The following is a 25,667-nucleotide window of genomic DNA, read 5'->3' as shown; positions in this document are numbered from 1 at the left end:
TTCAATAACTTTTGGTGGTTTGACCTCCGACCATTAAAGGTTACCATAGAGGAAACTTGGAAGAATTGGGACGAGACAGTTTGGATAGACATGTATGCTGCAATATCTCAAAGCAACTTCAAATGGAAAGCACCATGGATGAATGACCCTATCTGCACAATGAGCTGTGGAAGCAAGACATGGGTCCCCTTGATTGGTGTAACCAGATACATCAGTTATGCACCTGCACTCGTGGCAAGACAATTGGGTGGAATGCATTATGTACCAAGGACTTTGGGCTTAGCAGATTTTACAGGTTTGTTCAAGCATCAACCATTCCTTGAAGAGATAGAACTTATCCAACAAGATTGGAAAAAGCCCCTGTTAGTAAAAAAGGAAGAAGGAAGCAGATTTGAATCGTCATGCAACCAAAGTTATACAAGTTGGAGAAATCAAGAGCTTTCTAAAGTTGTAGCACCAAAATCAGCAATAGTGCAACAAAAGAGGAAAAGGATTGGTGATGAGGAAGAATTAAGAGAGCAGCTAGAAAAATGTATAGTTGATCTCAGCAAAAGCAAAGTGCAGCAACAGCTCCTGGAAAAGCAATTGGATGAAGAAAACACGCTGAGAAATTACTTGAACCAACAGTTGGAAAACAAAGATAAGCAGTTGAAAGAATGGCAGAAAAGGGTCGAGGTAGCTGAGGAAATAACAAAAGGGGTCCATAATGAGTTAAGGAATCGCATAAGTAAGTGTGATGAGTTGGCTAATAAGAATGGGCTTATTGAAAAAGATTTGGTCAAGATCAAGAGATCAGCAAAAGGCAAAATGAATGCTGATAAAGAGACGACAGATTCTTTGAAAAAATGAAAGAAACAGTCTTACAAATAAGTTAGAAGATGAGAAGGAAAAGAATCGGCTAGCTGAAATCGACATAGAAGAAGAAAGAAGGATCAGGGATCAGTATATAATACAACTTGAGGAAGAAAGAAGTGCAAGGAAAGCCGCTGAGTCTGATATGAGAGATTACCAGAATAGAGCTGAGTCTTTGAAAGGATGAAGAATAGCTTTGCAATCCGAGCTTAAAGTACGAGAAGAGAAGTTAAAGGAGTTGAGGAGCCATTACTTCAAGATGGAAGAAGGTTTTAATGAGATTAAACAAGAACACAAAGAATGTTAGGATTATATTGACAGCTTTGCAGTTCAGATTAACTCCAAAATAGTCGAGCTAGATATCGAGAGAGAAGAGCTACAAAGGGCAACATATAAGATGACACAGTTGGAGGTAATGGTCCGAGTATTGGAAAGAAGTAATGAAGCCTTAGGGAACAACAATGAAGTAATAATCGCTTATAACACCTGGTTCCATGATAAAATAAGATGTATGACAAAACAAGTCGAGCAAGTAACCTGCTATGTGGAAAGGCTGCATCAACAAGCCACCCAAGTTGGAAATGATGTTACATAGTATCGAGAGTATATGGGGGCTGTCATCTCTTTTATTGGGGACTTAGCTAATTGAGGAAATGCCTTTTAGGGTAGTGATGTATAAGGCCTTTTTCTATTCTTTTGATTTTGTATGAGCTACTTTTATTTATAAGAAAGATGATGACTTTTTCTTTCTAATGTACTTTTGGTTGGTAACTGACCATGATAAGAACTTGGCAAACATTCTTTTACAGCAACAAGTTTGACTCAGAAATCTTGCTTAAGGGATTATGAAGGTCATGAATCAGTTCTAAAAAAAAAAAATATGCCATCGCATCTTCATCACGCATTCTGTTTATAATCTATCATATGCATTCTAGATCATGAAACATAGGACCCCCCCTCCAAAGTCTATCACACCCGACTAAGATCAAGAATGGAGAAGGAGGAAAGAGCTCACTTAGAGTCACATTATCAGAATGAGTTGTAATCTGTAAAGAATGAAGTTGCTCGCATGACCAATCTACTTGAGCAACTTCTAAAAGCCAAAAACGGGGAGGGAACGTCTACCCAACCAATTGTGGGAGCACCAGCAGCTCATATCCAAGGGACCTCTCAAAACTTGGGGGTAGATTCAACGGTAGAACAACACTTTGTGCCTATCACCTCTATTCCGCCAAGTCAAGCTCCATTCATTGTGGATTTATCAGCAAATGGACCTCCCAGCAATAGGTCCACTGATAATGTGAATTATGACAAGTTGTCAGCTCTAGAATAAAGATTAAGAGCAATTGAGGGTAATGATTGGTTTGATCCTATGTGAGCAGCAGAAGTGTGTTTGGTACCAAACATTATAGTACCAAAGAACTTTAGGATACTGGAGTTCGTCAAATACACTGGATTGGAGTGTCCAAACAAGTTCAACTTGGAAATTGCTGAGGTGATTTATGATGACAAGATGTTAATCTATTTTTTCCAAGATAGTCTGGCGGGATTTGCCCTAAGCTGGTACATGAGGCTGGACAATATTAAAATTAAGAAATGGAAAGATTTGGTTGAGGCCTTTCTTAAGCAATACAAGTTCAACTTGGAAATTGCTCCGGATAGAACAAGCCTTATATCAATGGAAAAGAGGAGCCAGGAGTCAGTAAGGGCTTATGTGCAAAGATGGAGAGATGAGGCAACACATGTCTAACCCCCTTTGATAGAGACAAAAATGGTGACTTTATTCGCCAATACCTTCAGGGCACCTTACTATGAGCATCTAATGGGCAACTCATCTCAACATTTCTATGATGTGGTACGTGTGGCAGAAAGGATAGAGCAAGGGATTAAAACGGGGCGTATAGCAGAACCGTTAGAGAAGAAAGGTTTTATGGGAAGGAAAAGAAAAGGTGATATTAACAATTTAGAAGGCGGGTATAAAGGCAAGAAAAAAAATTACTAAGACCCACAAATGCCCATCCCTCATTCCATCAATATGAACTTTGCTAAACCTTTTCAAAACAATTGAGCAAATTACCAACCAAACAACTACCAAAGGCCAAATACAAAGTATCCTTCAGAGCAGTTGCCACCCTTACCCATGCCTTTAAAAGACTTGTATGCTAAACTATTAAGCATAGGGAAAATAGCTCCAATTCTATTACCACCAATTGAACTGTCATTTCCCATATGGTACAAACCAGAATTAACTTGCGAGTATCATCCTGGTAACCCGGGGCATGGAATTGAAACTTGTTACGCTTTCAAAAGGAGGTTGCTAGAGCTTATCAAGATGGGGTAGGTGTCCTTTGAAGATATGCCCAATGTTAATTCCAATCATTTGCCTAAACATGCTGCAAGTGGAGTGAGCATGGTAGAAGTCGGGAATCGAAGTAAAGGTTTGAAGGTGTCCATGAAGAAGTTGCATGGTATGTTAGTACAGTTAGGGTTCCTAAAAATGAATAATAAACCTAATCTAGAAGGGAGTTATTTTTGCGAGTTCCATGAAGAGAAGGGACATCATATAGATGATTGCATGGAGTTTCGTAAAAAAATTGAGAAAATGATGACCATGGGAGAATTAAGGATTAAAACCATGGAGAACGAGGATGAAATAAGAATGATGGAAGGCCAAGACAGGTTGTCAGAAGTGTGTAGAATTCAACCAACAGCTAATGGGCCTGAGTAATTCCAGCAAGTTGCAAACATATGGTACCGTTTCCCAGCATAGCCATTTTTGAATCATTCCCTAGCTTTCCAGATTGCTGAAATTCTTCATCAAGATCAGAGAACCACTGCTTATGTGCACATATATGAGCCAAGAAACCAGACATCTTCTCATCCTGATTGATTATGCTCCACATATAACATTAGCAACAACTCTTTTTTCTCCTCAAGCTCTATATAATTTGCTTCCTTCTCCCATTTAGGACATTCATACTGAAAATGTCCTAATTGATGACATTTATAACACTCTATTAAGGCTTTGTTAAATGCTGGATTAATTCTTCCTCTGCCTCTTCCCCGAAATGCTCCACATCCTTTACTGCCTCTTCTTCCACCAAATTTGTTATCATATGTCACTTTCAATGCCTGCTCATCTCTTTGGTGCCCATTCATCCTTTACTCATGAACAAATAAACTGCTGTGTAATTCATCAATGGTTAAAGTGTCTAAGTTATTGGATTCTTCAACAGAACACACCACATAATCGAACCTTGAAGTCATTGATCTCAATATCCTTTCAATGATCATGACTTGTTGTATATTTTCACCATGAATCTTCATCTTGTTGGCTACGATGAATGTTCAGGCAAAATATGCATCAACACTCTCCCCTTCTTTCATCTATAGAATTTCAAACTCTTTTCGAAGAGCTTGAAGTTGTGCTCATTTAACTCTTGTAGATCCCTAGTATTTCTACTTCATAGAGTCCCATATGTGCTTGGTTGTATCTCTATTAAGAATTGTTTCCATAACATGCCGATCAATAGCTTGAAACAAGTAATTTTTAACTTTTAAGTCTTTCAGCTTTTGGTCTATAATGGATTGTCGATGTGCTTCAGTAATCTCGACTCCTTCAGCTACAATAGAAACACCATTCTCCACCAAGCTTTAGTATTTTTTTGAACGAAGAAAATTTTTCATAAGCATGGACCAATGATCATAATAACCATCAAACTTAGGAATTGTTGGCTGAACAAATAAATTTTCAGTTGCCATTTGATAACTCTCTCTGTGTTTAAAACTCTTTATGTTTAATTCTCCTTAAGAAACTGTAGTTTCTTGTCTCTTATGAATAAATCTTATAGCCAGCTCTGATACCAAATTATTGGAAATAAAACAGCTTACATCAATTGTTTGATGCTTTACTCTCTCTTATTAAAAACAACATAACAGTTGGCTTATATAAGCCTTACATGATAGTAAGCTGAAAACATAACAACCCATATTTTACGTGGTAACAAATAGGAAATCATTTGAAAAACTTAGTCTACGTGTCCTACGCAATAGGATTTATTTAATAGAATTAATTGACAATGTCAGCAATCAAAAGTCTCAACAACCCTGCATTATTTGCCTCTATTCTCAAAGATTAACGAATGAAACAAGGTCATACTATACATTGATGGCAGTGTTGTAACCCATTTTTGGGTCTCCATGAAAAATAAAATAAATAGCCAAAAGAGGTTAGAAAAATAACAGGAGGCAGAAGCGTTCGGAAAACAGTCAGAAAATTGGTCAAGGAATTTAAAAATACAAGGATTGAATTTTTGACAGTATATTCTTGAAGAACGAAAGCCCTATTGAGAAGGAAATTTTGAATTTCGAGGAGAAAAGCCCAAATTTGGAGGTTTATGGACTTAATTGGATTTTTATTTGAATTTATAGAAGATTTGATTGCAAGAAAATTTGATTTTTAAGTCAATTTGGGCTTTAATTAGAAGAAATTTAAGTTCTGGGGCCAAAATATTTTTTTTAGGAATTTAGTAGGTCAAATCAGGGGCTTAATTGCATAAATATTGAAGTTTAATGGCCAATTAGGGACTTAATTGTGAAAATCCAAAACCAGGGACCAATTTGGAAAAGGCGCAAAGATAGAGGGGGCTGTTTGGAATTGATTCAGGGGCTTAATTGAAGAAATTAGAAGTTTTTTGATCAATTGAGGGCTAAATTGCATAAATCAGAGGCCAAGGACCAAAGTGGAAAACGCGACCAACTATGGGGACGGGCCGAAATTGGCAGGGACGAAATTGAATTAAACAAAGATGATTAAGGACTGATTCGAAAAATATTCTGGCGCCTTTATTTTAAAATGAAACGGCGCGTTTTATCCAAAACGACGCCGTTTCATGCATAAAAAAAAAGAGACCGAACGGTGCCGTTTTAAACGGCACTATTCACTTTCTTCTTCCCCCGAACATTACAGCGGGGAAGAAGGAAAAGTTTGCATTATTTATTTTTCTGCAGGTCCCTCTTGCCACCGACCAAGGCCCCACGCCGGTGGGCCACCGACAGAAGACACTGGACGACCACCCGCCGCGCTGCCGAAGCCGAGGGAGGCCCGCCTGGACAGCCGCTCCTCGACCCGCTCCTTGGCTCCACGGTGAAGCCACGCCCACTGGTTCTATAAATAGAGAACTGAAAGAGAGAACGAGGGAGGACAAAAAAAAGAACAGAAGAGGAACCCGAAGAAAACTAAGAAAAATCAAAGAGAGAGAGGAAGAGAGAGAAACACCAACCAGAGGAGAGAGAGCCAACGAAAACTAAAAAAATGAGAGAAGAGTGAAAATTTGAAACTGTGCTGCATGCAGGAGGTGGGGGGGGAAATAATTCCCCCCGTGCTGCGTTTTTTTTTCTTCTCTAGGCCAGACGGATTCTGGCCCAGAAACATGTGGTTGGGCTAGAGGGATTCTGGCCCAACCCGTTGGTCTGGGTCGGTCCGGCCCAGACCAAGGTAGGATGGTTGTTGGGCCGGGGTCGGCCCAATCCCTTTTGGGCCGATTCCGGCCCAACGATTTTTGGGGCTGAGTCCGGCCCAGTTAGTTGGGCCGGCCCAGCCCCCTTAATATATAAATATATTATAATTATATTATATTATATTATTATTATTATATTATGTGTGTGTGTATATATATATATGTTTTGGAAAAAATCTGAAAAAATCAAAAAAAAAATGTTGTTGTTTTCTTTGCATATAAATATATATTTGTTTTATACATTAGTTTTGTATTTTTATGTTGTGGAGATATAAATTCAGTATTAAAATACCCGATTTCGTCAAAAAAAAAATATATTGTTTTAAAAAAAATATATATTTTCTTGCGTGTTGCATACGGCCAATACTCTAACATGTTTTGAATGTTCTTTTTACAAAAAAAATATATATTGGAAGCTTCGAAAGTGTGTTTTCGCATAGATTTCTTAAACACAAATTATTTTCTTGCATTTCTGGATTTTACAAACATGTTTGTAAAACTCCAAAGGGTATTGGCCAATATTCCAAAAACTATAAAAATCTTATTTTTTGGGAGAAAATTTATTTATTATTCACCGCTAATGTTTTGGATAAAGAAATCCTTAAAAAGGATGAATATCCAAAATATTATTGGGAGTAATAAATCCGCACACATTCTTGAAAGAAGCCTTGATTATAATCGAGGACATTTCAAAATTTTAATTTTTTTTTATTCCACGATTTATGAGTCGCAAACTCTTGAAATACTAAGGGAAAAATGAGCTTTCAAAGCACATGGAATCTCCTTAGATTTCTATCCAAAATCAATTGACGAGCCTAGAAAATACCAACACCATAGCAATTGTAGAGCAAACCAAACACCAAGCAACTTATCTTAGGTAGGGCGTACTAGGGGTGCTAATACCTTCCATTTACGCAACCAGTCCCTTGCCTTAGAATCTCTGAAAGACCAGTTAGGGTTCCTAGTGACCAAAATTATAGGTGGCGACTCCAAAGAACCAAATCAGCAAAACAGAACAAAACGAAAGTCGCCAGTCGAATGTCGCAAAACAAATTTTTTTTTTGTTATATTTTTTTGGGGTGCGACAGAATGACGACTCCACTGGGGACCCTTGGACTAAGCTTGATTTGTTTGTTTGTTTATGTTATGTGTTATTGGTTTTTGTTTTCTTATGATGCTTTGTTTAAAAGCTTTAAGCATATATCTTTACATTCTATCATACATGGCATAGTCATGCATCACTTTATTATTATTATTATGTTTTTGAGGGCACACACATGTAACTCTAAGTTTAAGTGGGGGACTAGTAGCTTGCCTTATGACTTGAGTCAAGGTTTAAGTTTGTGTAAACCCCAACTCTATGCTGAGTGTTTAGACTGACTGTGATTGGTACACGTACCATCCCACTATCTGCTAGACCTCCATATCACCTTTACGAAGGTTGATCACTGGAACAGCAAGAGACGCTCTTTTAGAGACCCGATAGTAAAAACTACCCACTCTCACTTAATAAATAGAGCTGGTCCTTAGGTTATGTATCTTTGTTTGCAATGTTACTCATCGCACATCACTTGTGCATCACATTTTCATCACACATTTTGTTATCATATGCGCCAGATCGTGAAACATAGGTCCCACATCCAGAGTCCACCAAACTCGGTCCAGATCAAGAATGGAAAACGAGGAAATAGCTCACTTAGAGTCGCACTACCAGACCGAGTTGGAATCCGTGAAAAATGAAGTTTCTCGACTGACCAATCTGCTTGAGCAACTTTTAAGAGCCAAGAATGGGGAGGGAACGTCTACCCAACCACCTATAGGAGCACAATCAGTTCATGTCCCGGGGGTATCTCAGAACTTGGGGGCAGATTCAGTGACGGAGCAGCACTTTGCACCTGCCATTCCCATTCAGCCCCCTCAAGCTCATATCACTGTAGATTTAACAGTAGATGGGCCTTCCGATAATAGGTCCACTGGATTTATGAACGATGACAAGATATCAGCCTTGGAAGAAAGGTTAAGAGCAGTTGAGGGAAATGACTGGTTTGACCCCATGCGAGCGTCTGAAATATGCTTGGTACCAAACATCACGGTACCAAAAGATTTTAGGATACCGGAGTTTATAAAGTACACTGGGTTGGAATGCCCAAACACTCACCTTCGATCTTATTGCAATAAGATGGCTGAGGTGATTCATGACGATAAGTTACTGATCTACTTTTTCCAAGACAGTCTGTCGGGGTCGGCGCTAAGTTGGTACATGAGGCTGGAAAATGCCAAGATTAAGAAATGGAAGGATTTAGTGGAGGCTTTCCTTAAGCAATACAAGTTTAATTTGGAAATTGCTCCAGATCGAACAAGCCTTATGTCAATGGAAAAGAGAAGCCAAGAATCAGTAAGGGCTTATGCGCAAAGATGGAGGGACGAGGCCATGCATGTGCAACCCCCTTTGATAGAAACGAAGATGGTGACTTTGTTCGCCAACACATTCAAGGCACCCTACTATGAGCATTTAATGGGTAGCTCAGCTCAGCATTTCTATGATGTTATACGCATAGCAGAAAGAATAGAGCAAGGGATTAAAGCTGGACGCATAATTGAGCCATTGGAGACAAAGGGTTTTTTCGAAAGAAAATTGAAAGGTCCCGTTAACAACTTCGAAGGAGGGTCCAATGACAAGATAACGGATTCATATAACCCACAAATACCTACCTCTCATGTGGCCCACATAAACTTTAACAAACCTTTTTCCCCTAATCGAGCAAATGGCCAGTCAAACACCCAAAACAACCACCAAAGACCAAACACAAGATACATTTCAGAACAACTACCGCCATTACCCATGCCTCTGAAGGACATATATGCCAAACTACTGAGCATTGGACAAATAGCTCCTATCCCTACATTACCACTACAGCCACCATTCCCCATCTGGTATAAGCCCGAGTTGACTTGCGAGTACCATGCTGGTATTCCCGAGCATTGTCTTGAAACATGCTATGGTTTCAAGAACAAGTTGTTGAAGCTCATCAAGATAGGATGGGTGTCATTTGAAGACACACCCAATATCAGTTCAAATTCATTGCCTGGTCATGACAAAAGTGATAGGGGATAAAGGGTTGGAAAACCTTGGGCAAGAATCGTCAATAATGAAGAAGGCGAGATCGAAGGAGAAGACAAGGAAACGCAAGTGGGGAAGGAAGATGAAGCATTGCCTCGGTTGACTTTCCACATACTAGAAGAAGTTTCAGAACAGGTTGACCCAAGAACTTCTCATAGTTTTCAAAATGTAAAACAACTTTATTTGCCTTAGCATGTTTTTGTCATTGCTTTTGTCATTGCTTTTATTTTCTCTAGTGGGCAATCAGAGCTCATGATGTCAGCCAGATTTTGTGTTTGTCTTTGAGCTTACCCTTTCTTTAAATAAATGATGAGTTTATGCATTTTTGAACAAGTTTGAGTGGTTACAAATAAAGTATCATAAAATGGTTTAAGAAAAGCTAACCCTAAAATACAACCTTATCATTGATAGCATAATAAATTGCATGGATAAATGATTAAGTGGTCACTTTATAATCATCTGTAATTGTCTTTTAAAGAATAGAATTTATCAACCATAACAATGTGCATTTTGAAAAAAAAAAAAAGTTTATCACTGGCTGAATGAATTACTTCTTTATATAAAAGCCTAGACTAATATCACACCCCTACGCTGGGGGCAAGAAAAGATGTTTTATGAAAAGTTTTACGTGTTTAAAATTGGATGGAAGCTTATAGATTTGAAAACCAAGCTAAAGCATTTGACAAAAGCATGACAAAGAGGCAAATACAAGTCATACATTTTGAGAAAAGGACTACTTAAAGAAAGTCAAAGACTTCTTCTCCAAGAATATGATAGGCAACACGAGAGATGAATCCAACATACGACTTCAAAAGCAAAGTTCATGTTAAGAGGGAGTCTCATGAACTAGAAGAAGAGGATGGGGCCTATGTTTCAAAACCAGGTACGAATGCATGCATTGCATCTAATCATAAATCATTGCATGTATGTTTTTTTGGATCGTTACAGGGGGAGATCTTAGCGCATTCCAACAAGATTATGGACGAAGAAAGAATCATTGAGTTGATTCTAGAACAACAAGAAGAGAAGATAATGGTTTTCAAACCATGCCAGCAGGAAGAACGACATCGATAGCATTCGGTAAAAAGGAATCGCCAAATGGGATTCCAAGTTGTTGAGATCGCTAGAAGGGATCTCGTATTTCGATGGAGGTCGCCAGAAGGGACCTTAAATTTCAGCTTTTATATAAAAGGAATCGCCAAATGGGATTCCAAGTTGTTGAGATCGCTAGAAGGGATCTCGTATTTCGATGGAGGTCGCCAGAAGGGACCTTAAATTTCAGCTTTTATATAAAAGGAATCGCCAGATGGGATTCCAAGTTGTTTGGCTAAAGGAGATCGCCAGAAGGGATCTTGTATTTCGATGAAGGTCGCCAGAAGGAACTTCATGTTTTACCTTTGGTAAAAGGAATTGCCCGATGGGATTCCAAGTTATTTGAGATCGCCAGAAGGGATCTCGTACTTCGACATTCATTAAGGAAGGTCGCTAGAAGGGACCTCATATTGAAACTATTTCTTAGAAAAGCACGGAGTTTACTAAGATTTCTTCCCCTTGGGTAGGTCACCCATACAATGAGACCATTTTTTTTTTCTTTCTTGGGTAGGTCACCCATACAATAAGACCATTATTTTTCTAGATAGGTCACCCATACAATGAGACCATTCTTCATCTTTTTTTTACCTGGGTAGGTCACCCATAATAATGAGGCCATTCTTCCCCCTTGGTAGGTCACCCAAAGAATGAGACCACTCTTTCCCTTTTCCACTCGGGCAGGTCACCCATCATAATGAGACCGCACACACATTTTTTGTATTGGTTATGGGTAAAGGAATCGCCAGATGGGATTCCAGGTTAAAGGAGATCACTAGATGGGAACTCGGATGGATTTCCATGTTGATCAAACTAAAGTAAGAATTCAGAGGATCGCTGCATAAGGATCTCGAGATGACTAAGTTTTGATCATAGTTTTTGGGCTAAGGAGGATTGTTGTAAAAGACAGTTTCAGATAAATCAAGCTTTGACCAGATAAGTTTCGGGAGTTCCGTTTTGGGTTTATCTTTATAACACTTACTGCGCAAAACCCATGCTCCGTAAGTATTATAAAGAGGGGGCATCTGTTGTAACCCATTTTTGGGTCCCCATGAAAAATAAAATAAATAGCCAAAAGAGATTAGAAAAATAACAGGAGGCAGAAGCATTTGGAAAACAATCAGAAAATTGGTCAAGGAATTTAAAATACAAGGATTGAATTTTTGACAGCATATTCTTAAATCAGGGGCTTAATTGCATAAATATTGAAGTTTAATGGCCAATTAGGGACTTAATTGTGAAAATCCAAAACCAGGGACCAATTTGGAAAAGGCGCAAAGATAGAGGGGGCTGTTTGGAATTGATTCAGGGGCTTAATTAAAGAAATTAGAAGTTTTTTGATCAATTGAGGGCTAAATTGCATAAATCAGAGGCCAAGGACCAAAGTGGAAAACGCAGCCAACTATGGGGACGAGCCGAAATTGGCAGGGACGAAATTGAATTAAACAAAGATGATTAAGGACTGATTCGAAAAATGTTCTGGCGCCTTTATTTTAAAATGAAACGGTGCGTTTTATCCAAAACGACGCCGTTTCATGCATAAAAAAAAAAAAAGACCGAACGGTGCCGTTTTAAACGGCATTGTTCACTTTCTTCTTCCCCCGAACATTACAGCGGGGAAGAAGGAAAAGTTTGCATTATTTATTTTTCTGCAGGTCCCTCTTGCCACCGACCGAGGCCCCATGCCGGTGGGCCACCGACAGAAGACACTGGCCGACCACCCGCCGCGCTGCCGAAGCCGAGGGAGGCCCGCCTGGACAGCCGCTCCTCGACCCGCTCCTTGGCTCCACGGTGAAGCCACGCCCACTGGTTCTATAAATAGAGAACCGAAAGAGAGAACGAGGGAGGACAAAAAAAAAGAACAGAAGAGGAACCCGAAGAAAACTAAGAAAAATCGAAGAGAGAGAGGAAGAGAGAGAAACACCAACCAGAGGAGAGAGAGCCAACGAAAACTAAAAAAACGAGAGAAGAGTGAAAATTTGAAACCGGGAGGAAATTTAGAAAACAAAAATCAAGAAAACGAACCGAGAGGACTTCGCCGGATTTGCTTGGGAAATCGTCGTGAGGAGCCGCCGCGAGCTAGGACTCTGCCACCGCCTCCACCTCAGCCCCGCCAGCAAGCCACCGTCTCCGCCGCGCCAGGTACGCTCCTCCCCTGCACATTTTCTTTTCAAAAACTGTAAGAGTTTTTTTTGCCTCCTGCATGCAGAATCGTTCTGCATGCAGGAGGTGGGGGGGAAAATAATTCCCCCCCGTGCTGCGTTTTTTTTTCTTCTCTGGGCCAGATGGATTCTGGCCCAGAAACATGTGGTTGAGCTAGAGGGATTCTGGCCCAACCCGGTGGTCTGGGCCGGTCCGGCCCAGACCAAGGTAGGATGGTTGTTGGGCCGGGGTCGGCCCAATCCCTTTTGGGCCGATTCCGGCCCAACGATTTTTGGGGCTGAGTCCGGCCCAGTTAGTTGGGCCGGCCCAGCCCCCTTAATATATAAATATATTATAATTATATTATATTATATTATTATTATTATATTATGTGTGTGTCTATATATATATATATATATATATATATATATATATATATATGTTTTGGAAAAAATCTGAAAAATCAAAAAAAAAAATGTTGTTGTTTTCTTTGCATATAAATATATATTTGTTTTATACATTAGTTTGTATTTTTATGTTGTGGAGATACAAATTCAGTATTAAAATACCCGATTTCGTCAAAAAAAAAAATATATTGTTTTAAAAAATATATATTTTTCTTGCGTGTTGCATACGGCCAATACTCTAACATGTTTTGAATGTTCTTTTTACAAAAAAATATATATTGGAAGCTTCGAAAGTGTGTTTTCGCATAGATTTCTTAAACACAAATTATTTTCTTGCATTTATGGATTTTACAACATGTTTGTAAAACTCCAAAGGGTATTGGCCAATATTCCAAAAACTATAAAAATCTTATTTTTGGGGAGAAAATTTATTTATTATTCACCGCTAATGTTTGGATAAAGAAATCTTTAAAAGAATGAATATCCAAAATATTATTGGGAGTAATAAATCCACACACATTCTTGAAAGAAGCCTTGATTATAATCGAGGACATTTCAAAATTTTAATTTTTTTTTTATTCCACGATTTATGAGTCGCAAACTCTTGAAATACTAAGGGAAAAATGAGCTTTCAAAGCACATGGAATCTCCTTAGATTTCTATCCAAAATCAATTGACGAGCCTAGAAAATACCAACACCATAGCAATTGTAGAGCAAACCAAACACCAAGCAGCTTACCTTAGGTAGGGCGTACTAGGGGTGTTAATACCTTCCATTTACGCAACCAGTCCCTTGCCTTAGAATCTCTGAAAGACCAGTTAGGGTTCCTAGTGACCAAAATACTAGGTGGCGACTCCAAAGAACCAAATCAGCAAAACAGAACAAAACGAAAGTCGCCAGTCGAATGTCGCAAAACAAAAAAAAAATTTTGTTATATTTTTTTTGGGGTGCGACTGGCAGAATAAACAACCCATGGAAGTCATATGCACCATCTGCAAAACACGAACTGTGATAGATTTCTAATTATTTTTTTACATGTGCCATTTTACAAATTAATTTTTTTACATACGCTAACTTACCAAAACACTCGTCTTTGGCCGTGTAGGTTAAAAATGTGTGAATCTGATCCTGATGCGTTTCCAACACTTCCAATCTCAAAGAAACAAAAACCCTGCAGTTCTGGTGGAGGGCTTCTCCAACATTTCATCAAGCTATTTTCGGTGTTGCTGATATATTGGAATACTTTGGTTGATGTTGTTATGTTTTTAATCACAATTTTCTTCTTGGACGATACAAAAACGCCACTCAAAGGTCCATTAGGCGTTGGATCCACTCCACGGCGGATTGTTCATCGAACTGTGAGTTTGGAGGATGTTAATTAAGCTAGTCAAGAATGCCATGAATGCTGTAAGCCATTTACTATACTGTAGAAAATAAAAGTGTTGATATACGTTTCTCATGCAAATTACCTAAATTTTGGTATTCCTAAAATTAATCTCATGAACTCATTACATTTTTATATTTTTTATTTGCCAGACAATCAATGATGTGATGGTGGGAGTCACACAAGCAGCTCTATCTCGCTATCTCAATAGAAAATATGGTAAGCAATTTCTGAATTTAAATTTAATGCTTCAAAAACAATAGATAGGCCTATAGCCATATAGCATTTTATAAAATATGCTCTTAATTAGCTGGACTACACGCTAAGTTATCAGATAAATTAGATTTTAAACGACTACCTACAAATAAGGCAGGAAGAAAAATTAAATTAGTTATCTTTGGAGCATCTTCAGCTTTGTATATTAATTCTATATTCTTCAGGTAAAAATAAGAAAGATGGTGGAGTGGCAGAAGGAAATAGCAATCTTCCTAAGAACATTCGTCTACGAGCAACTTCATTCGTGAATTTAAGGCCATATCTAGGAAATGAAGTGAGTACGGCAATTTCATGTTATCTGTTTCGCCTTGAGGGATTCTTTTTGCTCCCTTGGCGTCTTCTGTTAATCTACTTTGGCGTCTAAGAAAACTAAAAAAGAAAAGAAAATCCAGGAAATAAAGTGAGGGCTACAAATATCATGTGAAGAAACGTCATGATCCTTTATTTCTGTGTATCTATTTTTCTTTAATTTCTTTCTATATATAGGGTGTTGCTGAAAAGACGAAAAGTAGCAGCAACGTGAGGTTGGGCAACCTGATCGGCTACGTTCTCTTCCCCTTCACCATTGCACTGAGAGAGGATGCATTAGATTATGTTCGAAGTGCTAAGGCAACTGGAAAGAGGAAGAAAGCTTCTCTAGAAGCAATATACACATATTTCATGGCAAAAACATTTCTCAAATTATTTGGTACTAAGGTAAGATAAATCTTGTAGGAACACTCGATCCTTTAGTATTTATGTACAACGTCAATAGATGTCTGGGGGCTTAAAATAAAATAAATCCATTGTTGTCGCACAGTTGGCAAGCTTCCCAACTCAAACTACGTTGTGGTTCTCGAACGTGGCTGGTCCCTCAGAAGAAATCACTTTGTATGGCCATCAAGTGGCATACATTGCTCCAACTTGCTTTGGGCAACCTAAATTACCATTAATATTAGCGACAAACTTTCTTTTTATATATAAAAAAACAACACTAAAATATTGATTTATTTTTATTTTATTTGGTATTAATAAAATATATGTATATATTACCAAATTGGATGGTCCTAGAGACCATTGTAAATACAAATTTAGTAAATATTTTTCAGCAATCAAATGTAATGACTTTTTATTAAATCATCAGTTAATATATAGATAATGTTTTCCTTGACATCATATCAGCTAACAATCATTGACATGTGTTCTAAATATTGAAAACACTGCATGCCATGCAAATCATCTCTAATTTGAAACAAAGGTCTCAGAAATTGATGGCTAGGATTTGAAAATATGAAGATTGTTGTGCATATGGGACCGAAAGCAAATATAAATAAAACACAAACAAGTAGATTTACGTGATTCTTCAAAACCGAGTACGTCTACGGAGACAGTAGATTATATATTATTGAAGGAATGATACAAACACTCAACTCAACCCAGTACAATCCCACAAAACTCGGTGTTTTACTTTTACACTCCGTGTTTCTCTCAAATCTACTCTATTTCACTCTCACAGTTGCACTTGCACTCATTGCACACTTCCTCTATACTTACACTCTTGTTCTCCTTTTGTCTCCATTTATAGGAGAAATGAGAGCCTTGGCAGCCAATGGCAGAGGCAAGGGGGGTTGATAGGGGCCCCCGTCCCTGCAAAGAAAATTTTCCCAACACCTCCCTTGTATAAAACAATTAAAATTTTAACTACTTTTTTTTTTTTTTTCAAGGGAGGCCTACTTCTTCTCTTTTTCCCAGCCTCTCCCTGCATCATCTAGAGCCAATGTTGATTTTTTTTAAGGGGAACCTACTTTCTTTTAATTTGGCCCCCTTGATTATTTTTTCTTGCTCCACCCCTGTTAGTAGCAACCAACAAAAAACAAAAAACTCCTAACTACTACAATAAATATAGTAAATGAAAAGTGATGGTGGTTGAAAAATGTTGACAAATTTGCTACAAAGATTTCTCTCCATAATCTCTTAATCAAATTGTGTATGAATATTACTAGTGTTAACATATAAATATTCATTTTCAGGCACTAATGATTCATATTGTGAGTTATGCCAATAAGATGAACATCATCTTATCAGTTGACGAAGGGATAGTTCCTGATCCTCATCAACTCTGCGATGATCTTGAAGAATTTCTTAAGCTGATCAAAGACGCTGTCATTTATAAAGGGCTGGTTGATTGTCATGTTTACTAAATATATATTGCTAGGATTAATGATAATAAATTATGTAAAGGGATAGTTATTTCAATAAACTTAGAAGTGTGTGGTTGGAAGTGTGCAAGCCTAGTCAACTAAGAATCCCTAAGTTGTGGGAGTCATGATCATGATATTAATCGTGTTTATTTCAGTTTGTTGTATCGTTGAATATGCTTCCACTAAATTCACATAGTGATAGTTAGTTCCTACTTGAAATCCAAGTCTGTTTACTTATTTAAGTTGTAATTGTTCTCATCAGTTCTTAACCAAGGAAAAACTCCTAATCATCTTATCCATCTACTGGTAGCAAGCTTAAGTTTACAGTTTGAGGTATATCCAACATCTCGTATCAAAGCATCGGGCCTAAGTAAAAAAGCTCACCAATAAGCAGTAGCTTTTGTCCTTGCAGTAGCAAGTATCCATGGCATAACACGGAATCTCTGATGATTTTTTCAACCGGTATTTTACAGTGATATTTACTAATAAAATTTCTTCTATCGCTAATATTATTGGTAGATATCGACAGAAATATGTTAGAAAATTCTAGAAATCAAACACATAAATTTACATAATTTAATAATTTGCCTACTCCACGGAGCTACTGGTTTATATTAATCTATCAAAAAAATAATACAAACAAGGAGGAGAAAACTCTTATCTACTCAACTCACTTTCACTCAAGCTCTCTCTATCTTGTTCTCTCTGTACTCTATCTAAACACGCAGCTCTTCACTAAGTACATATAGAAACACTAAGCTGGGAGCAAATGCCATAAATCATGTCATGATTTATGCTTTAAATTAAGACTCCATCATGTGCTAAGTCATGTGCTAAGTGGGAGATTAGTTATTCCCATTTGCATATATAGTGGAGGTGGGATATTGTTTGTCTCCACTTTGTTAAGAAAATATTTTGTTGGTGTGTTAGTGTAGAAGGAATTCCAAATAAAATATAAAATTTTTCAAAAAACAAAGCAGTGTAATGACATTGAAGTTTTTATGACCATTTTACCATGAAATTACACTCTTCAATAGTCAGCAGAGAAGTTAATTTGTTCAGCAAGCCATTCCACTCTTCGATGGTCAGCAGAGGTTATGATTATAAAATCTTAAGGATATTACTGGTGGAGTGGTTGTATGATAATGCTAATATCGGCAAGGTAGAAGATCTCATGAACAGCTTTTCTGAAACATGAGATGTTTTTAAGATTTTGAACATGGTATTTGGCTAGAATTGAACTATTCAAACCCGAAAAAATAAAAAAAAAATAAAAGTTTATAAATCAAGTCTTTTATCCCCTGACTACAACGTACACTAGCTCAGTTGCTTCTTTTTTCTCTTTTCTTCCACAAACCCTATCTCCATATCCTGTTTTCAGCTTTTTGTGCCGTCAACAACAACGAGTTTTGAGAAGCCACAGCTCCCCTCTACTCCCCACTTTTGGTCTTCAAAATTAACGATAAAATTAAAGATTTCACTAATGCAATGAAGGAAGTTGCACAAGCTATTTTAATGACAAACCCCCGGGTTAGGACAAATGAGGAAATTTTTTAAGCAACGTAGAAAAAGGGATCGGAAGGTCAACTTCTCCTGGATATTGCGGCAGACTGGCTTGTGGCTCCTCCGAATTCAATTGGAACATTCTAGGTTGCTGATTAGTTGGAACATGCTGGTATCCAGGGGTGTTTAAAAAAACCGGTTAACTGAAAAAACCGAACCGAGATAAAAAATCAATTAAACCGATTTTCAAAACCATAAATTCTAATAGATCCCATATTATTTTAAAATTTTCGGTTTTGGTTTTTTTCAAAATACAGATGCCCACTCGTCCATGTGAAGTATTCATCTTCATCAGATCTTTTTGGCAGCAGCCATGCCCAACATCCATGTACTGTCAGCTCATTGGTAAAGCGAGAGCTTGAATCCTGATTTCTGATAGCCCCCCAATAAACACCACCCAATGAAGGAGAGATCAAGCTTAAAAGAAAAGTAACCATTCTAGCATCTAGTAATGCCGTCAATTCCACTTTCTTCTGCTTCCTTCTGGTCACTGATACTTGTCTGAAGGCCTTATCTTCAACTGATGGTCAACTTCGAGTATTATGTATAATAGGAGAGTTTGCTCGTAAGTAAAATTCATAACATCAAGTGCTTTCTCCAACCTAGTGATCCACGTGATTAGCTCACCTCGAAAGCTGTCAGGCTAAGTCTCAAGGGCTTCTCAAAGGTGCTGCTGCTATTCCTATTTCAGCATCAACCACCAGGTGAGAATAAAATAAGCAAACTCAGGAAACATGGTGTTACTATTTGGGCAGTCTTATTCCTGAAAAGCCATTCCACAAACTCCACTCCCTTTTGAGGTCGCAGGCTTTCTAACTGATAATCTGATCTCTGCATCAAGAAGTGCGTAATGGTGGTACCTCCAGCTTTGTCACCCGCTTAGATTTTCCACCAGCATTGGCACACTGCTCTATCTGTATTAACCAGACTCTCAACAACCCCATCAATAACCTCAGGAACAGAATTGGATTCCATAGAGGCAGCCTTAGAATGTGGCATCTTTCTCCCATAACCAAAAGCACAAAGGAATCTTCATTTTCCCAATATCATCTCAGTGCAAATTCATGTTACACTCAACGTACAATACTAATCCAAGACAATTCACAACTCCAACTAGTACGTTGACTTATCACAGATTTCCTCATCCAAGATGCACTTAACCAATAAATCCATCTATTCTATTTCCTCTTTTCCTAGGAAATACAAAAAAGACGACAACAAGCAACTTTAAAGTTTAGGACATTCGCTCTCTACACTTTTGAAATTGTATCAGATTATACATACACTCTGATTGTCCTCCTATAAATGATAGGAAATTGAATGATGGAACCAAAACCTAAGCTCTGATAACAAAAATGACGTCTATTAAATTCAGTACCTTGCATAACTTTAATTCAAGGACGGAATACCTCCTCAATCCAGACACTCCATTCATTTTACAATAAATGATAGCAAAATATCTATACCCATTTGGCAGCCATTCGACAATGAATTGAAGCACACAATGTTCAGAATTTTAATGGCACAAAAACTGTGCAGGTCACCAATGTCTTCACAATTGCATGGTCACAATCCACCAAGATTCTAAACTGTGTTTATTAAGCAGCACATGAGGTTTGCAATTCAAGTGAATGGTTGGTTATTGGAAAATCAAAAGCAACAATACTATGCAGAATATCCAAATAAATAGAGTTCAATAGAGAATAACACTCAAATTAACAAGAGCCAAGAACGCAAGGATCCAAGAACACACAGAACAGAAGATTGGTTACAAGTCAAAAACAAGGAGAGATTATCAGAGTCAAAATTCTCAACAGCAAAAGATTCCAAAATGGAAAGCTTTTTGTATTAATTTAACTTGAGAGGGGAGAGTAACCTGCTATCACCAAACTTCACCAAAGCAGAGAAGGCAGAGAGAGAGAGAGACTAGGAATCGATGTAGCGTTAGCAGACCAAATTTAGGACTAGACATGTCTTTATGACCCAATTAAGGCTTCCTTCTTTGGGCCTGTTTGCTTTGAATACTATCCCTCCTTTGCCCGGCCCATGCTATATAAAAAAAAAATAAAGATGAAAATAAAATTTTAAAGTAATTAATTTGGGTTCGTTCAGTTTTTATAAAAAAAAAAATAATTAAAATAATTTTTTTTAAAAAATTAAAACTGATCGGTTTCGATTCCGTTTGATTTTTTAGAACAAAAACCGGTTCAAACCTACCTGCTCCAGTTTGACTCGGTTTTTTCGGTTTGGTTCGGTTTGATTTTTTTGATTTCAGGCTTATAAAACTGAAACAAAACTAAACTGATCAAATTTTTAAAAATCTTGATTGATTTAATCTCTTTCAAGTTCATCTTTTATGAAGGTTTTTTTATTTGTTTAAACATCAAAATCAGGCAAGTCTTTTAAAAATATAATTATACTGTTTGAAAACATGATTATACTGTAGTTCTCTGTGCTGGCTAGAAAATTCTATAATTTTTAAGTTGATAAATGTAAGAGAATAAAATAATGTACAATAAAAACAATAGAAAGAACTAGTGTGAAGCAATGAGTTTGAATGGCTTAAATTTCCTTGGCTTGGAATTTTCTGGATTTTGTTGCCTGGGATTTAATTGCTTGGCTTGGATTTGAATTGCATGGAATTTTCTACTAGTTGCTTGAATTGGATAACCTAAAGTGAAGGTGTTAGGTTAGAGTGGGAATCCTATATGCTTGGGCCTCTCCCAAGGGGAATTTATTTTAAAAATATAATTTTTATTATAGTTATTAAACTTGAACCGACTTGACAGGTTAATCAGGTTGTTGGATCAGTTCGAGTAAGTTAAAAGATCCGGATAAGAAAAAACCCGGTAAAACCTAGTTGACCTATGACCTAGGCAACCTGACAAAACCTGGTTGATACCCGTTTTTTTTTTTTTTTTTCAAATGTATTTTTTCTCCTAACCAAAATTTTTATATTTTTTAATTGATTATTAACCCTTTTCAAAGTTTACTATATAAATATTAGAAGAATGTTTTATTTTTTAATGTGAAATTTGAAACCTTTTAGTATATATATTCTATGTTTCACATTCATAAAAAAAAAAAAAAAGTTATGTTTTTAATATGAAATAAAAAAAACCTTTTGAAATAAAATTTTAAACTTCATTATTTATAATAAATATAGCCTATATTTACATGGATTGTTTCTTAATGTTTTCCATATAAAATATTAAAACTTTCAAAAAATATTAAAAAAATTTCTGGGTTGACCCGTGTAACCTGAGACCCAGCTCAGTGACCGAGTCAATCTCCAAATTGGATATACTAACAATGGTTTGTACACCATCATTTTAAACAAAATTATTTGAAACACTTAATCAACAGAAGTGAAGGAAATAAAATAATTGTTGTTTTATATAGATGATGTTATATGTTATGGCTGCAAGAGGGAGGAGTGTTTGTTGTTTTATGTATGCCATGTGGGGGTGATCATTTTCGGTTCGGTTCGGTTTTTGCCTAAAAAAACCAACCAAACCGAATTATATTTTTTTCAAAAAAATCAACCGAAACCGAACCGAAACCGAGTCAAACCGACCGGTTTCGGTTCGGTTTGGTTCGGTTTTTTATGTTAAAAAACCGAGAAAACCTATAATATATTTTGGGCTGTTTCTAATGGGCTTTTAATTAAATTTTTGATGGGCTTGTAATTAATGACAATTTTGTCTACTTTTCTTATAAGATTCTTAACCAAATCAATTCTTTTTTTGGGTTGTTTTTTACAACTGAATATTCATTTGTTGCCTTCCTAATAATTTTTCATTTGTTTTGTTTGAGGGGGCAGGACTCCTGCTGCAGATAAGTTTAAATAACGCATACCAACAAGTTAAAATACAAATTACAAAGCATTGCCTTCAAAGGGCTTAACAAAAACAACAACTAACATTATCATAAAATACTCCAATAGTCCAATTATCACCATCGAAACCTGAAATTAAAAATATAAAATTATAACTTGATAAATTAAATTAGAAGATATAAAAATAAAAGTATTCCACATCAGATTTGAGCAATTTTCAAGAGAAATTCCAAGCAATAGAATGAAAATAGGAAGCTGAACAGAGAAACAAAAATCCAAATAGAAGCAGAAACAATTTTTCATATAAAGAATAAAATCAATATGATTTTCCACCAACACGTACACTGAAGAACAAAATACATATAAGGAATCTCTCATTTCCTTAGTTATCAACGAAAATAAAGCACAAACATGGGTTTTCAATTCTTTCTACGTGGTTTGGAAAACAGTTTTACATATTCTGCACTTCCTCATATTGTTGTTGTCAATTTGACTAATTAGAAGAAACATAAAATAATTAATTTGCAATTCTGACTAATTAATTTGCAATGCTGCAAGCACTAGATCAAAATATATACATTCCTTTCAGTGCTTAAACATGGGTTTTCAATTATCAACGAAAATAAGCACAAATATGGGTTTTCAATTCTACAAACATTCCTTTCATTGCTCAAGAATAAAAACCCAATTAAAGCAATCACAAACATTTACGCAAGCAATACAGGAAAATAAAAACCCAATAAAAAACTACAAATGGTTACCTTAGATATGGATTTTTGAGCATTCAAAACAACAACCGTGTCTCTGACCTCTGCATTGAAAAGCAAATACAATAAATATAATAGAGGATAGACTAATTAATTAATTAAAACGGAAAAAACATCATTAAAACTTACTGCAATAAAATCGAACTTTCTTCTCGAATCTACAGTAGTATAGTCCGTTTTAGACCCAACATCTTATCTGCAACCATAAAAATAAAAAAAATGCCAGAAGAAATTCAGCAAGGTCATTAATAAATTATGATCTTGTTGTAGAAGGGGCTGAAAAAAATGACAATGAGAGAATGTTGACAGGATGCATATGTGAAATGTTATAAAGATTCAGAGAAGTACCATGTGTATGTGATCTTGTATAGATGAAGAGGAAAGGCCAACTAGATAGGTTCTGCTGTTCTGGAACACGTTGATCTATTGTTGAGACTTGAGAGGCTTGATTGGTTTCAACTTTCAAATTTCAGCTGATGCTTGACGTTTCTCTGGTTGTCTGTGTTTGAGAGTCTAAGACTCTAAGGAGAGGGGGGAGCGGCCCCGGGTGCTGGTGTTAGGATTTCAGCTGATGCTTGGCATGTCTCTGGTGTTTGAGAATCTAGGGAGAGGCGGCGATTGCGGGTGCTAGGGTTAGGATTTAGCTGAGCGTGTCTCTGATGTTTGAGAGAAAGAGAAGGGGCGGCCGCACTGCTAGGGTTAGGTTACTGAAGGCAAAGATTTTTTTTCTATTTATAGTATTGTTTTTTTATTAGAACCGGTTCGGTTCGGTTTGGGTTTACCGGTTTCAACAGCACAAAACCGAAAACCGAACCGAACCGGAAGTTTTTATAAAAATTATAATCGGTTTTAATCGGTTTTTTTTCTCGGTTCGGTTTTTTTCGGTTTAATTTTTGGTCGGTTTTCTCGGTTAAATCGGTTTATCGGTTTTTTTGCTCACCCCTAAATTGCCATGTAACCTTGTATTGTGTCTACAAGAGAGGTGAAAATTGGATAATTTTGCTTGTTCTTACTGCATAGTTTATTAAAAGAAGTAATCTAGTAATAAAAAAGATAAGAATAAAAATAAATAATATAGCTTACGTCTACATCCAAGAATTCATTTTAATGGAAAATTTCCCATTAGCGGTCACAAAAACTAAGAAAGATAAAACTAACCCTTCTGAAACTAATTTTGAAAATAAATTGTCATAGAAACTTGGTGTGTGGTCTTGGGTTTAGAGTTCATTTGAAAACATAGTTGAAATTGTGTTTTTTAAAATTTTAAATTTTTTTATTAAAAATTATTATTTTTATATTTTTCAGATTATTTTAATGTGTTGATCTCAAAAATAATTTTTAAAAAATAAAAAATATCATATTGATGCATTTCTAAATGAAAAACACTTTAAATAATAACTGCTACCACAACCCTAATCAAAACCTTTGCTTAATAACTCAAAGTCATAAGTTTAACCTATACCTCATAATTCATATTTTCACAAAACCTATACCTTATAATTTATATTTTAATGTAAATTTTATAGGACAACTAAGATTAACTTAAGTCATCAGTTTTACAAATTAATTAGAATTGATTCAAGTCGATCTAATATAATATTATTTTGATATTAAAAAGATATTGTCTAATATAAAAATAAATAATAATGTTGTTCTTCATTATTAAATTTTAAGTTTATGATTATTTGTTTTATAAAAAATAAATTAAAAATTATGTTATACGCGCCTTTATACTTGTTTTTCCAACTTAAAAACAAAAAACATCTGCCCCACAGATCTAGCAATCCACTACTTCTCCTTAACAACCAGACAAATTTTCTTTTGTTTCTACTATTATACAATTCAGATTTGGCAACTTCACATTAGGCTTAGTTTCTTGGCGCTAGTTAACTTATATAGTATAAATTCAGCCCTTTATTTTGTATAAATATAGCCTAACAAAGTTTATTTTCAAGCAATAAATGATTTTTACACATTGTAAATGATCTGACTTCTTTGAATCTGAACCAGAAGAAGCATTTAGAGATGGCTGAACTGCTGCCATATTCTGATCACTGCCTTCATCATTCTGCTCTTATGCATCTTCTAAAACAAGTTGCTGCTGCTACCCTTCACTGCTCCATTTCCATGGTTGCTCTCCATCTAACTGAACATCTCTTGACGTCGCCACCGTTTTAGTGATGGGATTGTAAACCTTGAGACCACAAGAAGTCCCTCCACGCCCTAGCAGAACGCATTTCTGACTTTGATTTTCAAGCTTAGTCCTCGTCTCTTCTTGTATTTTGACATAAGCAGCACTGCCAAAAATTCTCAAGAGATACACCTTTCGCTGTAAAAAAAATGATTGGTGGGTTATTTTATCAACACTGTTTGAAGGGATCCTCCAAGCATATGCAAAACTGAATTGGAAACTCTTTCTGCCTTTGTCACTAGTTATGTTGGAGGTGATAGTCATGAGGTCTAGAGAATTCTGATGCAGCATGTACGATAAGAAACCAGAGCTTCTCGAACTCTAAAATTATAGTTCT

General features: G+C 36.5%; 1 long non-coding RNA gene and 1 pseudogene across 1 annotated transcript; one reads left to right on the top strand and one right to left on the bottom strand.

Moving 5' to 3' along the window:
- The first annotated feature begins 14,243 nt into the window (after positions 1-14,243).
- On the top strand, positions 14,244-16,971 carry LOC118044321 (wax ester synthase/diacylglycerol acyltransferase 11-like; annotated as a pseudogene).
- Positions 16,972-22,366: 5,395 nt separating this feature from the next.
- On the bottom strand, positions 22,367-23,892 carry LOC118044265 (uncharacterized). The gene is made up of 4 exons (XR_004686755.2): positions 23,488-23,892; positions 23,269-23,335; positions 23,134-23,183; positions 22,367-22,501 (listed from the first exon to the last, which is right to left on the bottom strand). It is a non-coding gene; the product is annotated as an uncharacterized lncRNA (long non-coding RNA).
- Positions 23,893-25,667: the final 1,775 nt, after the last annotated feature.

Source organism: Populus alba, chromosome 19, assembly GCF_005239225.2.
Source record: "Populus alba chromosome 19, ASM523922v2, whole genome shotgun sequence".
Lineage (NCBI taxonomy): Eukaryota > Viridiplantae > Streptophyta > Magnoliopsida > Malpighiales > Salicaceae > Populus > Populus alba.
Note: the sequence above shows the minus strand (reverse complement) of the source record. Positions and strands in the feature narration are given on the sequence as shown.